Below are 12,423 nucleotides of genomic sequence, written 5' to 3'. Positions count from 1 at the left end.
TTACACGACCCCTAATCCCAGAGCCTCTGGCAGAATATTCCAGCAGCACAGGGACAGCCTCCCACCAGCTTGGTTAGGCCATGCCAGCATCATCTAAAAGGATTTTTAAATGCTGGTAACTTATTTGTATTGACAAAAAGGTGCAAAGAGGAATTTGAGGGCATCAGGATCCAGCCCTGGGCACTCATGGTTTGACCCTGAGGTTTGGTGTCTTCACAAGATGCTTCTGCTGTCTAATTGGATGAACTGAGCTCCATAAACAGTTCCCTTCCCTGTTTGTAAGCAGTCCACGGGCAGCTGTAATTGTCTGAATCCACAGTGTGAATAGTAAAAAGAGCTTTACTTAATGACTGCAGCAGCCCTGCTCGAGTGAGAGCTCTCTGGTATTTATTCACAGCAGAATTCACGAGGCTTTTGTTTGCCATGAACACTCCTGCAAATAAAAACTTGCTCACTCTAATGTTTATGAATAAATGTGCTCGTAAATGCCATCAAAGCAAATCAGCAGGGTTTTATTTATGCAAGAAGATGCACAAATAAATGTTTGCTGTTTTCACCCAGCTCTGGTGGGTGTTTAGGCGTGTGTTAAAGCCAAGGCTTTGTGAGCTCTGCTCAGCACTCACACGTTATTCCTGCTCTCCATCTCCTCCTTTCTTACACTCTGATCCTGCCTGTGAATCCCTGTGCCCCCAAGGGAAGGTTGTTAAAGTCAATGTTTTAGGGATTATCCACATCCAGCAGCTTGCTGGGTCAGTGGACAAGGTCATGGAAGGGACTGGGATCACTTTTGGATGCCCCAGGACTGGGAGGACAGGAGGGAAAGGGGTTTGTGATCACAGCTTTGTGATGTTTGCATGGCACACAGCAGATACCCAAACCTGCTTTTTTTGGCATGTGCTGGCTCCTGGAGCAAGGTGGGGTTTCTGTCTTACACAGAAATGTGGGAGGTTATTACCATCCTGTCTCAATCAGTGCCCTAATTAAATATAGGAGAGGATTTTCTTTCTAAAATGTAAATGTCAAGCCTTGTTAAGGAAAATTAAAATGCACTGAAATGAATGTGGTAGGAGCTGTGGAGGTGCTTAAGTAGAGTATCTGTATTTATTAGAAAGGGAACTAAAAAGGAAGTATTTTTGGAGCTCAATCCTTAAACTGGGCCATAAGGATTTTATGCAGATTTCCCTTCCAAATCTGCAGTTAGGGACTGGTTCCAGGGGTGAATTCTATGTCCCAGCCTCTAAAAGCTATGAAGCAGTATCATCTGAGACTCGCCTCTTTCCAGGATTTATCTGTACATATCCCTCCTCTTACCAGGATCACTTGGGATTCTGTGCTGTCCACACTTCCTGCGAGCTGGACTTGAAAATTCAGGTAATTCCTTCCATTCCCTGTTCCCTTGAGTCCAGCAGAGCACAACAGGACAGAATTTAAACCTTCATTCAGCAAAGGGATCATCCCCATTTACAAAGAACCCCCTTTAAAGCATTTTTCTACTCCAGCCCACAGTGAGCCTGGACCGGGAGCGTCAGTCAGAACCTGCAACACTCAAACCCAAAATCCTGAATGTGGATTAGGAAAATCAGAAAACTGAATTGTTTCAAAGCTCACAGAGCAGAACTTCAGCTGATCTCAGAGAGGCTTTGGCTCTGGGCTGTGATCTCAGCCTGACCACGGTCAAAACCTGAGGTGTGTTCACATCTGGAGCAGGTGAGATGTGTCTCTGTGTGGCAGTGAGGACACACAAAATACAGCATTTGTTAATTTGAACACAACAAGCTCATTTGCCTTTGCAAATACATGAATTTTTTTGGCCCTCCCAGTCCAACCATTGGTTTGTTGTTTTCATGCTAATACAAATTCTTGTATTAAAAGGAGCATGGCCTTGGGTTCCTCCATCCGTATGGGAAAAAGTTACTTGTCTGATGGTAAACAAAGAACAGAAGAATTGATTCACTGTCCTCACTCTTAAAAAGATGGTATGAAGCCATAGTGAAGCAATTTTAATTGTGGCTGTGTAACACTTGCCATCAGTAAGATCACTTGTGTTCTGTTTTTAGGGACTGGGGTGCTCCGGAGCACACGGGGCATTAGAAATGCAAAACATGACCGCATGTTCTCAGGGCTGGGGCAGGGCCACATGAAAGAGCACTTGTGCTGGGATGCTCAGCTCTGAGGGTATTCTCTGTTCAGCATGTATTTACAGAGATGTATGAATATTTGATTAATGAGTCATGGTCTCTGGAGAAATTTAATAACTGTACTGCTGTACAAAGGCAGCTCCTTCACTGTTAACACAGCTGCCAATAGTGTCACTGACACTGGAGCCCTTTCTGCATCTAATATGTGCTGGGGAGTAAATTCCTTCCCTACAAGGGAATCCATGGCACACATTATTCTCTTATCTGTTTTGAACTGTTGCAGGCTCAATTTACAGACCCTGATTTGTAAAGATTTTTCCAATGGAAACAAGCAGTGACACGTGAGCCAGAAAGCAGCAGTTTCATCAGGCCCTGAGTTACTTGGAGGGTCAGTCCAAAAGGAGAGTTGCTTTAAAAATTCTGTTTATAAAATGCAAAAGGAATGTTGTTTGAAAATATTAATGGAGAGCAGAGTGCTCCAGCAAATTCTGACTGCCTCAAAAACTGTGTTCAGTGGGATTTCAGAGGTTGTTCAGGGGTGCACGACTCAAAACATGAGGCAGAGGTTTTCTCCCCCCATGACACCAGACCAGAAGTGTTCTTCATTTTTGCTGAGCAGTTTCCCGAGGATAATTTGCTGCTAATTTTATAATTTTCCCATTTTTATTCCTAATACCTATGAAGAGATCCATTTTCACTTAGGAAGTTAGGTGTGTATTTTAGTGGTGTTACTCCAGCTCAACTGCTTTAAATAATAGGGGGGGAAATGTCAAAAAAAGATAAATTTAGTGCAGAGGCTTTCACTAGGAGCTTTAACTGCAGGTTAGAATTATACATGCTATGCAGAATTTCCTGCAACACTTCTCCTTTGGGCCACAATGCATTACAGCAGACGTATAATGAAGCTGCTATAAAATCCGTGGTAATTAAGGGGGATTTGACAGTAATTGCAACAGTGAATCAACTTAATTATTACCTGCTTCAAAGAGAGCTAACCTGATGTTATAATCTAACCTTTCCTACTTCTAAAATGAGAGATTAACCAAGTATATGTAGCATTTAAGAATTAAATCTGTTGAGATAGAATGATATTAATGTACTTTTCCTATACATTTTCTGTACATGTGGGTACAAAGCAGCCAAAGGAGCAGCATCAGAAGCCGACAAGCTGCAGACAGGCTGAGTGTGTGCATTCATAAAATAAACAGAGGTGAGCCAGCTCCTCTGCTGTCTGCTGAAAGCACAGGGACTGCAGCCAGAGCAGTGCTGGAAAATGCTACAGCACACACCAGCCCAGCTCCCTGAACAGCCTCGTGCAGGAGTGCATTGTCTTTCCATGCTGAATTTTAAGCAAATTATCCTGAAACAACCCAAATTAACATTGGTCTCGTCAATTCTGGCCTGATCAATGCAGCTCTTTCGGCCCATCAATCCAAGCATCACTTTTGCTTTGTTTTCAGAGGTTTTGAGATGTGTTACCAGAGAGCAGGGGGTGGCTGGGGCTGATCCAAACCCTTCTCCAAACTCTCCCCAGTGCTGTGCCTGGCTGGTGCCTGCAGCTCCTGTCTGCAGCAGTTCTAGAAGGGGAGAGGTGCAATAATAAAGCTTTAAAAATACCAGAGAAGTGAGAATTAGCAGCATCAGCATCACCAAATCCTGCCACAACTTTCACAAGAAGGTCATCTGGAAAAGTGACAAAATTCACTTCAGCTCTGCTCTGAGGAGGGGTTTGATCATCCAAGTGAGGCACTGACTTGTGCAAGACCTTAAAATAAACCTGCCAGTGTTCACTTCTTCTTTTGATGTGAAACAATCAATTAGAAAGACTTCTTTGGTTTTCAGATGTCCTGGCTCATAACATGCTGCAATTAATACCCAGTTTTTCTTACCCTAGGCCCCAGTTTTCAGGCAGTTCTCAAGCTGACCTGGACACACAGGTTAAAGGTGTCACCTGCCATGGGTGTGGGATTTGAAACTGCACTAAGCCCAAGCCATCTCATCTTCAGGACGTACTTTTACAAAGATTTCAGCAGTTTAATCTGCCTTAAATAAAACCTGAAAATCCAACAGGCTTTGAATAGTGTTGTACACTAAAAATGGTACAAAAAGCTTGGTGGTAATTAAAAAATCTCATTCCATTGCTGACCATGTGACTGTAAATTGAGACTAAATATCTAATTGGCAGGGGAAACCAGGCTGGAGTTTCTCTTTATGTACAAGCAATGTAATCTCTCCATCATGAATCACATCTGCAGACAGTGGAAGATTCGAGGTGCCTGGGAATTCATCCCACTCTGTGCCCAGAGTGCACCACACCTGTATTTCCTACCAGGGCTTTTATTTATGATGCCCCTTCCTGCAGGCAGAGATCCTTTACATCTCTTAGTGAAGACACTTCAGGCTCCCAGAAACAAGGGGAAAATCCCCAGGGAATGAACACAGAGATGCTCCAGCCCCTTGCTAGGTGGCTGGGAGAAAACCATGATCCCTCCTATAATTCCACTTTGGGAAAAGGCTGGGATTCCTGAGAGCTCTCCACAAGCAGCTCCTCCCTGGAGCCCTGCAGCTCTCCCAGCACTCATTCCATCCCAGGGAATGGCTTGGCATGGGTCCTTTTGTGCTCTGCTACATTTGGAATGTGCCTGGAGAGGGACAGGCTGCAGTGAGGTGCTCCTCCCTGCTCCTGGGCTGCTGGAGCACAGCTTATGAGCTTCCAGGTGCCTGTTCCTGGAGGCAGCAGTGACTCTCTGCTCCTTGGAAGGGGAGGAAATGGCAGACTTTAAATAAAAAAATTTCACTGATGCCTTTTGCTATTTTTACAACGCATTTTAGAATAAGTGAGAGATTAACACAGAAAAAAAAGTACTTAAGGTGCATGCTCAGTAACTATTTTTTTCATAATGTTTTAATGGATTCAGGGTTGAGCTCCACTAAAATCTGGATTTATTAGAAACGCTCCATGCATTTCAGTAGGGTTTTTCTCATGAATCTAGATATTTTACATTATTTCAATACAGCTGACCCTCTGTTTCATTAGAAATGCTCCAATATAACCCATGGAGCATTTCTAATGATTCTGGTTTTACAGCAAATCCAAGGGTCAGCTGTACTGAAAACAATAGTGCTAACCTCTTGGTTTATTAGAAAAATGCTTTCTGTCTCAATGGAGCATTTCTAATAAATCAGATAAATAGGGATCTCCCACAAAAATGCTCTACTGGTGAAACAGACAAATGGGTTTGTTGTTATTGAGATTTTTTTAAAAAACAAAGATTGTTTAATAGACTTTTTTGTTGCTCACTGTAGTGTGATCCCCTTCTATCCTGAGTGTGAGACTTCACCATGGAAAGTTAAGTAAATATTCCTCACAATTCCCTCAGAAACAAGCACTGCCTTGAACTGTCAAGCATTTTTCACCTCAGCCATGAAGAGTTTACAGCAAGGCCAGCTTCCAGGATGGAGCTGTCAGTGCCAGGTTGGGATTCAGGGGTTTGGTGCTGTGCCGAGGGTGTGATGGGTCCTTTCTCTCTCTGCTACAGAGAGAGGGTGAGTGTTAAACAGCTCAGCACGGGGACCACCACTGACCCACAGGACATTTGACTGCAGCAGGGGACAGATGTTTTTAGGCCTTTAAGCTCCCTGTCTTTCCAAAATTGCTCTAGTTCCACATGCCAGGTCAGGCACAAGTCAGAGTTTGTGGGATGCAGCTGTGGAGTCCCCTCCCCATCCCTGGGACCATCCCCTGCTGTGTGTGCTGTACACAGCTGAGGGTTTGAGGTACCTGTGCAGGTGGGGTGGTGGCATTGGCAGGAGCTGCAGTGACAGCCTGGATGTGAAGCCTTCTCCAGCAGGGCTCCTTCTCAGCAAGAGAAGATCCTGCACCGTGGAGCCATCAGGAACAGGAATCCCGGGCATGTTCTGATGAACTCGTGCTGATCCAGTCCAGGAAGAGTAAATGCCAATGCTGTGAAATGCAAAAAGAAAAAAAAAAAAAGCCTTGGTAAGCTGAGACAAAGCTTTCTGTTCAAGAGGAAAGGCCAATGAGATAATTTCAGTGACTCAAGATTTGGTTAGAATGTTCTGTATTTATGGAGTGTATTTTGTGCTGTCCATGGTTCAAATGCCCCCCAGCTCCTGCAAGAGCATTCCCTGTTCTCTCTGTGTGAATTGCAAACCCTCGGCTGCAGGCCAGTGAGTCTCAGCTGGAACAGGATTCCCATCCTCTTCCCCACACTCCCAACAACTTCAGGGAATCTGCTGACCATTTTCTGTGAAAACCTGGAAATAAAACATGCTGCAGTGGTGACAAATCCACAAACCCGGAGATTCCACTTTAAAAATGATTGGTGTGTCTGAGTGGTCTCTTATTTTTTTCTTACTGAGTTGGATGATTTTGCCCGGCACTGAAAACAGAGCAGTACACAAAGGAGTCAAGCAAAAGGATTTTTACCTGTGGGGTGCTGCTTGTCTGCCCCTGTGCTTGGAGTACAGGACTGTGGGGCTGTGGGGAGATGCTGAACCTGCCTGCTCAGGGCACTGAGAGCCCTTGCTGAGGACCTGGAGTGTGTGAGCCCCACTGATTCCCCCAGAACCAGGTCAGATTTCTGATTTCTGATTCCCCCAGAGTCAGCTTTCTCCTTGCACAAGTTCATCCTGCAGGACCCACGTCCTCTAAATGCTAGACAAGTCCTTTAGCCCAAAGCTGCAGGTCAGGGCAGGAGCTGCTTGCCCAGGGGATTTTAGCAGCCCCAGCAATGGGGTGTGAAGGCTGTTCCTGCCCCAGAGGCCCCCCGGCAGCAGCAGCAGCACCAGGCAAACCCCCCTGGCTCTCAGAGGAGCCTCAGCAGTTCATCATGTCAAGCCTGGCTGCTGAGTGCTGTGTCTGGGGCCTCTGGCTGTCAGAGGCAGGATTTCATCTCAGCCTCCCTAAGGCCATATAGAAAGACTAAAATGTTCATTTATGTTTCTTATTGTCTGGCCAAATCTGTGTGTGCTTAAAAAATATCGGGAAGTTTAAAGGCTGAAGCCTGATTATCACGGGTTGGAAATGTACTCGGTATTTTAAAAGAATTTAAATACATTTATTGTTACAAGCAGCAATGCTTTTGTCAACTCTTACTTCTCCTACATAAAGTATTTGTGTATGAAATGTTTCCTTCCGTGGTGTTAGTTCCCGAGATCAATCCCTCCCATTATATATTTGCAAAGCAGCTCCATTAAGGATAAATATCACTGTAGTGGTCTCATTCAGAGATATCCGTAAGCACTTTCTGTGTAGTGCACGAGTATTTATGGATGTGGGAATTTGTACCTTGGCTGATCAGAATTTCCATGTTTGTGCACAGAGCAGTATTCCTGGAATAATCATGTGTTTATACCATGTGTAGATTTATGTGCTTTATACGTTCAATGTACCTGTGTAGCCATAATTTGATCTGCTGTTCAGAATTTATTTCAGTTTTCCACATGAGCTCTTTCAAACAATGCTAATTGTTTCAGAACCAAAACCATCGATGATAACTCTTTTAGGAATTGTCATGTTGTCTATAAATATTTAGCGACTGAATTGTATTTGCCAATGTATCCCTGGATTACAGATGAAAAGGGAGCATCTGCCGAAATTAAAAGTGGCCACATTTTCACTTGTAGCTTAATTAAATGCCAAAATTTATCTACATTAACAACAAACTGGTGAAATTTATTGATCAATTCACATGATATAAGTTGACAAATGGCCCGAGCAATTTCCATAATTTTCTACACGTGTTAAAATTTGTAATGAAAAAGGAATCCTCCATTAGCGGTGCCGGGAAATGAAAGGGGGCTGGTGATGGAGCGGTGCCCCGGGGCAGCGAGTGCGAGCTCCGTGCCCTGTCCAGCCGAGCTGTGTACAGATGGGCCTTTGACAGTCCTACAGCTGTTCTCCTAATTGTCCATTAAGTGTTCTATTGATTCTCTGATTCAAAGTACATGTCTTTCAGGCCGAGCTTTCGTGTGAAGTGGCAGACACATTCCTGCCGGAATGACAGAGCTGCTTGAAACCTAAAAATGTGGGCTGCCACTTTCAATCGAGGAGCCCGCTTTCAAAGGAGAAGCCTCGCTTAAAGGAGCTTTGTGAGAGCGCCTCGGATTTGAGTTTCTAAACTTTTAGCGTCAATCAATTAAAGCAGCGGCAGCACGGAAAGTTGGAATTCCTCGTTAAGCTCCCGGATGCTAAAGAGCTGCCTGAGCATGCCGGGTCGCCACAATAAGGATTAGATCTTGTTTAGCTGGATGCAGATTCTGCTCTCAGACCCCTCTGACACGTGTAATGATATTCTCATTTGACTTGCAAGTTCACTTTTAGCATTTTTTTAAAGCAAGATCATCTGCAATTCCAGCTCGTGCCAGTCAGGAGGCTGTTTAAAATCATCTTCCCGTAATCTGAAGAGTGAAAGATAAGATGCATATCTGTTGCAAGGACCATAAATCTTCAAAGAAACAAATAGCCATAGATAAAACTGTAAAAGTTATTTAGTTCTCTTCCGAAAGAGGTTTATTAATCTAAAATTTCCAGTCCATTGTGTCACGATTTGGTCATGGCACTGTATCTCATTTCGTGCAATTCTGTATCAAGCAAAGAGCTGAGAGCCTCGTAGCTGAAACTTGATCAGTTGTATTCAGATGTATCATCAGAGTCAGGGAAAAAAAAGGAAATATTAAAAAATAGCCACCTGAACAGAGATCTGGACTGGGAGAATTTTTGTTGTCCGTATTTCCTCTAATTTTACTGTGATGTTTATGAAGTGGGTTTAATACTAAATTGAAACTGAATTTTAAATTCCTGTTTGTCATTTTTAAAGCATAATTCCTGGTAGGCAGGACACAAACAAAGTGTTTATGGACTCAGTATTTGGGGACCATCCTCGATGATTGTGCACAAAATGAGCTCTCCCCATATGCCACCAGCACTATTTGCCTTCGTATTTTGCTTTTTAAAAATCCCCATCATTTAAAGGCGACGTGAAACTGTTTTTGATAGAGCTTAAAATAAGGAGAATTATTTCTCATCGAGAAGATTTTTATCCTCTATAGATAATGAAAAACCACTCTGCTGTGAATGTTGAATACCTGCTTATTCTTTGATCACCCCTCTTTGCCCACATTGGTGTTTGCACCCAGCTCCCCCTGGTTTGTGTCTGGAAACCTTCACCAGCCCCTCTCGGTGGGGATTCCGAACCCGATTCACCAGTGTGGGGCTAAGAGAGGACTTGGACCCATCAATCAAATTAGTTACAGCCTTTTAATTTAAACAAGATTGCTGATTTGAGCAGAATTAGGTTTTGGTTTTTGTTTGTTTGTTTGTTTGTTTTTTAACCTGAACCTATTTGTCTTTGGGAATCAAATTTACAAGCAAAGGCAATATTTCAGCTAAGAAGTGAAAACTCAGATGGGGATTCCAAGAACATGAACGAAATTTTCTCTCATACATCAAAGGCAAACAAAGGAAAGAAAGGGAGATAAGAAAGGAAATAAAAGGGAAAAAAATAAAAAGAAATGGTATGTAAGAGGAGGCATTTGACATTTTATAGCCAGAGTTTCTTTCTCTATTCCATAAAAAAGAATATGCATCAAATTAAAGAAATAGTGGAGGAAGCTGTAGAAAATGGTAGCAGGCACTTCTCATTTTAGGAGTGTAAGTTTGGGTTTTGAGGATGGGACAAATCCACCAAGGGGACAGCAACTATCCTTTTGTTTTCACCATCCAGAGAGGAAGCTGAAGAGTCTCTGTGATATAATAAACCAGATACTGATATCTGCAAAACATTCTGTAAATCTCCTTCATCCCAGCGCTTTCAATTACACCGTCAGCCAGTTTTTTAAAAAGATTTTTAGAAGCTTTCAACTGTAGACTTTTGTCTTGTTGAATGAACTTCAGCTACACTAAATTTTAAGTAAATTTGTGATGACTGAGCAATATACATTGGCTGAGCTAGAATCCAATAACCCACAGGACAAATTAATTTTCAACAAAAAGGGCAGAAACCTCAAGTGCCATGAGTATATGGAATCTCAGTCTATCTCTCTGGAGCCATTTTTGCAAATCACTATAGCTATTCATAATCTAAATCAGTCTCCTTTAGCAGCAGAAAGATCTTTTTTCATGACAAAACAGAAGATGACATTCATTAGTGCCTAACTTGCATAAGCTACCTTAAATTTATTGGTGCTCTTATACTTATCTGGGTAAGAATTCCTTTGTCTACAGCTACAGGAAAATTCCGGACGTACTACTTAAAAATATAAATTGTCACTTTTATCAGAACTTTTGGCAGTTTACTTTATTTTAGAAGTAAAACTGGTGGTTAAGGTTTTAAGACTTCCAATGGGCGTTGTTTCAATCATGGTTAATATGCACCCAGGATAGCAATGCTCAGGGAAGGGAGCACTTGTAGAGAAATCTGGAGAGCTGGGGCTGCCTGGAGCACCAGGTGCTAACTTTTCCCTGGGTTTGAGCACACTTATGGCACTGCAAAAGGATCCTGTGACCTCCGTGTGGATTCAGGGTGGAAAAGCCAAACCCTCAGCTGGGGGAGTGGAGTTTTCTGGGCAGTGTCTCCTTCTTCTCCTGTGCTAGATCATTTCCTACATGGAAGGTCACAGAATTCCAGGCTGGTTTGGGTGGGGACCTTCCCTTATCCCAGGTTGCTCCAAACCCTGTCCAGCCTGGCCTTCAAGTTTTACCAGGCCAAAGCCATCCACCTGCAAATATCCCACATCCCCCAGGAACTGCAGAGCCTGCTTATGGTAAAAATGCACATTCGAGCCAGTATATAGGAAATAAAATATAAATGGATTTGCTTTAATGTGATGCAAGTGAATACTGGTCTTCATCCACCTGTTTTATAAACTCCATTTCCTGTCTCGGGTACAGACTGTTAATTCTTAAATGCCTTTAGCTTGATGTCTCCTACTTGGGATACAACTGCAGGAAGCATCGTGACCTAAAGATTGACATACATGTCATTTGTGCAACTGTGCTTTATTTCTTCGTGCAGGAAAAAAAAAGTGGAACAAGCATCTGTGGCAGCTTTTGTTACAGCCTGGATAGAGCTAAATGATCACAGAGTCGCTCTTGCCTCAAAACACACGAGCATGGTTTCAATTATAATTTCTTTTATAGGGTGAGAGTGGACAGGGCTGTTGGAATGACAAATGAGAGAGATAAAATAATGAGGATGGTGCTGGCTCTGCCTGCTCTCTGTTTCTGGGTGGGATGGCTTCTTGTGGTGGGTCCCACACTGTTAACAGAAGGGGGGAATCTGCAGTAGGAATTTAGGCTCAGAGAGGTGAAGAGGTGATGAATTTAGAGCAGGTATTTAGGCTCAAGGAGGTGAAGAGGTGATCTCTGCTACAGCTGCTGTTATAAAGCTTTAAAGGGTACTTGTTGATCTGCTGAGTTTTTCAAAATGTTTTCTAGATTCTGTTTCTCCTTCTCAATTTCCACCCTGCAAAGTAACCAGTGAGCTGTTCCCAGCCCGAGGCAACAGAAGAAACAGCTCCCACAGTGCTGCAGAAGCTGCTCTGGTTCTTATTTCTACCAAGGAGTTTTGGTCCTAGCAAAGGGACAGGTAAATGAGGCTGATGCTCACCTACAGAAAACACATCAGAATTATCATTATCTGCATGTATTGAGATGCTTAGGAAATCAGGCTGAAAGAATAAAATAAAATGACCTACCAAAGCCTTCTCCCAGGAATACAATATCTCCTGCATTCATTCCTCAAGCACAGCTCTTGTCACAGCTGGAATGAGGGCGATCCAGCCCAGGGCTGGAAAATGCAACTGAGCCCTTGTGATGTAGCTGGGGAAAATCTTTTGAATGGCTTTGCACATTTTTCCCTCCAAATCTGAGTAAAAGTTCAGGTGAGCTCCTGTTTTGGGGCATCTTTCTTTGGAGGAAAGGCAGCTGTGTAATTCTTGTTTTATGGCTGCGTGCTGTTCCCTCCTGTGCCTGCCTGGATGACCTTGGCCAGTCATTTCCTTGCCATAAAGTGGCAATTGGGCTGTTTACTCCCTTCCCACAGGTGCTCGGGAGCTTAATTAATACCTGCTTTGAGATCCTCAGAAGGTGCTAAAGTGTTGCTATATACCAAAAACAATCTTTGCAGCTCTAAACATGGAAGAGGAAAGGGACGCTTAAGGATCTGCGTGTTTGGAAGGTGCTGTAGGAAGCAGGGGATGAGTGCCTGATGTCCTGCCCCGTGTCCTGAGGACACAGTGCCCCTTCCCTACAACTCATCTC

This window comes from Vidua chalybeata, chromosome 9, assembly GCF_026979565.1.
Source record: "Vidua chalybeata isolate OUT-0048 chromosome 9, bVidCha1 merged haplotype, whole genome shotgun sequence".
Classification (NCBI taxonomy): domain Eukaryota; kingdom Metazoa; phylum Chordata; class Aves; order Passeriformes; family Viduidae; genus Vidua; species Vidua chalybeata.
This window is presented reverse-complemented; position numbering follows the sequence as displayed.